The following is a 5,515-nucleotide window of genomic DNA, read 5'->3' on the forward strand; positions in this document are numbered from 1 at the left end:
TGACACTGGAATTTGATAGGGAATGAATCTGTAGATTGCTTTGGTTAGCATGACCATTTTAACAATAGTGTTGTATCTTTCCACTTATTTGTGTCTTCCTAAATATTTTTCATCAGTGTTTTACAGTTTTCTGTCATTCACCTCCTTGGTTAAATTTATTCCTAATTGCATTGAAAAAATGGACTCTGAAAAAAATATTCCTAAGTATTTTATTTTTGCAGCTATTGTGAGTGGGATTGTGTCTTGATTTCATTTTCAAATAGATTGCTGTTAGTGTATAGAAATACCACTAATTTTTATACATGGATTTTGTAATCTGTAACTTCACTGAATTCACTTATTAGTTATAACAGCTTTTTGATGGCATTTTTAGGTTATTCTATATATAAGATTCTGTCATCTGCAAACAGAAAGAATTTAACTTTTTTCCTTCTAATTTGGATGGGTTTTACTTCTCTTTCCTAATTGCTCTAAGACTTCTAGTACTATGTTTAATAGAAGTGGCGAGAGTGAACATCTTTGTCTCATTTCTGATCTTAAATAAAAAGCTTTCAACTTTTCACCATTGAGTATGATGTTAACTGCAGTTATGTCATACAAGACCTTTTTTGGATTAGGAAACATTTCTTTTTATGTCTAATTTGTTAAGAGTTGATATTGAATTTTGTCAATTTTTTTTTCTGAGGTGATCATATGGTTTTAGGCTTTAATACTGTTAATATGGATTATTGCATTTATAGAATTTTGTGTGCTGAACTATCTTTGCATTCCTAGAAAAATCCCACTTGATCATGGTGTATGATTCTTTGAAAGCACTGTTGAATTTGGTTTTCTAGTATTTTGTTGAAGATTTTTTAATCTAAATTCATGAGGGATGTTGGCTTATAATTTTCTTTCCTTGTAGTGTCTTTGTTTAACTTTGGTATCAGGGTATTGCTGGCCTCATGAAATGGGTTTGGAAGTATTCCCTCCTCTTCCATTTTTTGGAGAAGTTTTTAAAGGGTTGGTGTTAGTTATTCTTTAAATGTTTAGTAGAACTCAACAGTGAAGCCACAGTTCCTGGGATTTTCTTTGATGAGAAACTTTTTATTACTGATTTAATCTCCTTACATGTTATGAGTCAGTCCAGATTTTTTAATTCTTCATGATTCAGTCTTTTATTTCTTCATTATGTGTCTAGAAATTTACCCATTTATTTTAGGTTGTTCAATTTGCTATTATATAATTTTTTATAGTAGTCTCTTATGATCCATTGTATTTTTGTGGTACCAGTTATAATGTTTTCTCTTTGATTTCTGGTTTTATTTATCTGAGTTTTCTCTCTTTTTTTCTTAGTAAAATGTTTTTGCTAAAGGTTTGTCAAATTTGTTTACCTTTCCAAAACACCAACACTTAGTTTCATTGACCTTTTCTGTTGTTTTTCTAGTCTTACCTTAATTCTGCCCTGATCTTTATTGTTTATTTCCTTCTACTAACTTTGGACTTAGTTTGTTCTTTTTCTAGTCCCTTGAGGTGTAACACTGGATTGTTAATTTAAGATCTTTATTCTTTTTGATGTAGGTATTTATTGCTGTAAACTTCCTTCTTGAACTTGTGTTTCTATTTTTAATTGTCTCAAAATATGTTTAATTTTCCTTTTAACTTCTTTGATTCATTTGTTGTTGAGGAGCATGCTGTTTAATTTCCATATACTTGTGAATTTTCCAAAATTTCTCCTGTTATTTATTTTTACATTTATGTCATTGTTTTCAGAAAAGATTATTGATTGTAAACTCTGAATTGTAAAAGTGTTTAGGGGGGATAGTAATTACTAAACTACCACTAAGGTTTGATATGAATATTAAATGAGATAAGGTATGTGAAAATGCCTAATAGACTTGGCACATTATAATGCTTCATTTTTCTAAAACATATCATCTTCCTTCACTTATCCACCATTCCATTCTGATATTTAGGAACACTGTCACCTACGTTTGCAGCAGTTGATTTCCTTGCCTTGTCTACTTATAGAAATGTAATTAGTTTTCATGCATGCATTGATAGATATATTATTTTTCCACCCCAACAAGGAGGAGTAAATATGACATTATAATTTTTATCTATATTCACAGAGACCCTTCTGTAATTAACAATTTGTGGCAGGGGAATTCACAATGGAGCCATAAGAAAAAAGAGTAGTCTCCAAACTCTTCAAAAAGCAGATGCTTAGATACTTCCTCAATGCTTACAACCCTAGCTTTCCATTAGTGTGGGGAAGCCTGTAGATATTTCCAGAGAAGCAGTCACTCTTGAAATGGAAGCAGACACTTGGTTTCGGTGCAATTTGAACATGAGGGTGGTGGAAGAAATAGTAAGAGAAAAGTGAAATCAAGTTAAAATGGAAATTAACAGTAAGGGCAACTCGGAAGCATAGGAGGTCATAGAGATATAGCTCAGGAAAGGGGATGTGACTGTGGAGGAAGGGCAACATTGTGAGAGGGACTATGTAGACTGTATATTTAGAGGAGTCCTAGCATTTTTCATATTATTTTAAGGACCTACATCTCTACTCCCAGCCTATGACAGCTGCTGGTCACTGGGTATGAAAAGTGCTTCTCCTAATAACCCACTGGTCTGGGCACTGAGAAGCTTCAGGCAGAGCAATGAATGGTTTAAACAGAAGAGGGATATAATTGGGAAATAAAGAAAATCCACACTCTGGTTTTGCAAAAAAAAAAAAAAAAAAAAAAAAAAAAAAAAAAAAAAAAAAAAGGTTTAAAAAAAAAAAAAAAAAAAAAAAAAAAAACCAAAAAAAACACTAACATTAGACTTTGGGTAAGTTATTTAATCTCTTTGGACCCAGTTTCCTCATCTCTGGGATGAAAAAGTTGGAGACCATGGCCTCTAATGTTTCCTCCAGATTTGAGAGTCTTTGTTTCTAATGTATTTCTCTTATCTACCTATTCCCATTACCTTCTAGATTTAGGATTTGTGGCATTTCCAACTTAATGGAGGGTATATCTCATCTAGAGCCCATACCCCAAAACTGGTTCCCAACTCCTTCTCTGGGAATGGAAGAGTTCTATCTATACCAAGTGGCTATTTCATAAGCTTATTTGGTCAGTCTTCAGTAGTCTTTTTAAAAAAAAAAAAGCAAATAATTTTCTTAAACCCCAGGAATTAAATTTTTCTTTATTTTAAACCATTGTTTGGAATGAAATCCACAAAATCTTACTCCTTATTTTGTACCTAGTTGAAGGCAGTGATTCTTACATATTAAAATATGCCTTTCAGATACCCAAAATTTAAACAAATAAAAAACTTTTCTCTCTTCTTCTTTTTTCTCCCAATTAAGATGTGTTTTTTATTCTTGTTGACATCATGCAAGTGGAATATTTTCAAAATTCTTTTCAAAAATCTGCCTCAGATCTGAGATTACCCTTCGAAAACTGGGACCAGGATAAGTAAGTATGAGCAGCCAAAATAGAAAATGTTTTGCAACCTTAATTGCAACATCTGCTAAATTAGGCTGCAGGTTACAGAGATTCCTTTGCCCAGTGTAGTCATAGCTGTTAGCCTCCCACTGCCTCTGCTCTGATTAGACTTCCATCCTCCCACCATGATTACCAGAGCAGCCTTCTTGCCGGTTGCCCTGCCTCTAGTCTCCCTTGCTCCCAGACACACACTCTTTTGCTCCCACGTCACCTACCTAAATCTGTAGACTCTTACCACTGAGTGTGAAGGCCTTCGAAAGTGATCACGCAAAAATCACATACATCTTTTTTTTCCCAAAACCTGGCAGTGAATCTACAATAAACAGCTGAGTCCTCACCACAGTGTTTAGGATTCTACGAGATCCAGCAGGAGCTGAAGCTAACTTTCCAGGTGCCTTTCAAATTTTCCTCTAAAAGCCTTCACTCCCTGCTATGTAGAGAATTCCTAACCCCCAAATGTATCATACACTATCTCATATATTAATATTTTCCATTCCCAGAGCCCACAGTATTTTTTTTTCAACTGCATGTAGGTTGCCTCTTCTTCAAAGCTTAGCACAAATGCTTTATTTTCCAGAAGGCTTTCTTGATGGCCACAGATAAAACAATTGTTCCTCATTATTTATTTCCAAACCACATTGCTCTGTTTAGCACATATTTCATTCCAACTTGTCTTAGAATTGCTTTTATTCATTTTTTCCTTACTTGAAGATCAGTAAACTCCACACAATAAGGATATGAGCAGGCCACAAACATTTTCACATCCCACGGGACTTAGCAGAATGTCTGAAACATAGTGGAAACTCAAAAAATATTGATTGAAATTTAAGGCTGTTCCTTAATTCCAACCCACTTCCTCATCTCACTGCATTCATATGAAGAAAGAAGGAGAATGAGAAGCAATAACAAAGAGAGGTTAGCAGTGACTCTCTTGGATGGATTTAGGGAACAAACAGGGAAGATTTTTGGAGAGGAGCACCAAGGACAGGACAGTAGGGCAAATCATATCAGAACGACAGTGGTCCTGATAGGAGGTATCAAAACCAGAGAGATTAAAAGGCAAGTGTTGACCAAGCATCATGGCATTCTAAGGTTGAGAGAGAGTTTTTAAGTTGTGTTGGCAGTGTGTGGATGTCCGAACAGGGATATTAGCCATACAGTGAACGTGGGCAGCCAAGTGGTAACAGAGAATATATGCTGAGTATGGTGTCAGGGAAGAGGTTGGGGAGAAAGTCAAGCTTCAACTAAGTAAATTGCAGTGGACAAAAGTCCTAGAAAACAAGCTGAGTTTGGGAAGGAAAAGCCAGTCAGAGGTCAGCTTTACAAACAAGACTTGGCCCATATCATTTGAAGGTAGGAGACAGAGAGGGCCAACCGGCTGGTCATACTCAAGACCTATCTTTGTCACACGGAGCGGTGTCTCTGACCAGTGAGTTGAGGTTGCCATTGTATTCTTTTCCTGGCCAAGATATGCTTGAATTGCTTAGTGGGACAGGGCATAATGTCGTAGGCTTCAGTGATTGGAGCTAGCGAATCTGAGGAAGGTAGGGACTGGTAAGCAGTGATCAGCTCTGACTTCTTCCAAGGTGAATTATAAAGTTAAATGTCCATCTGTCAGGTTTTTAATTGTCTTCTAAAACCTCCATGCCACAGCTATGGTGATAATAGAAAAATTTCCATTAAAAAAAGTACGAAGTACTAAGGATTGTGTTAAATTTTAGATAGGATTTTCCACTTCTTAACCCACACTGCTCTGTAGAATGGATATCTCAGCTCAGTTGGCACCATTGCACAGAGAAAGAAACAAATGAGGGATTTACTTTTCTGTGAATTTTTTGCCTGTATCACATCTGCTTATTTTGAGGCTTTTTGCCTTTCTCTTCTTGGAAATGACCTAAAGTTCCCTTGATGTAGTTACTTAGCTTAGCTGAAAGGGCAAGGGTCGCCTTGTGTCTTGGCTTCATTGATTATCTGTGAACCTGCATAAATGTCTTAATGATGGCAAGACTAAGTTTCCTTATCTGAGGCATGGAGACAATACT

Source organism: Cebus imitator, unplaced genomic scaffold, assembly GCF_001604975.1.
Source record: "Cebus imitator isolate Cc_AM_T3 unplaced genomic scaffold, Cebus_imitator-1.0 Scaffold84, whole genome shotgun sequence".
NCBI classification, from domain to species: domain Eukaryota; kingdom Metazoa; phylum Chordata; class Mammalia; order Primates; family Cebidae; genus Cebus; species Cebus imitator.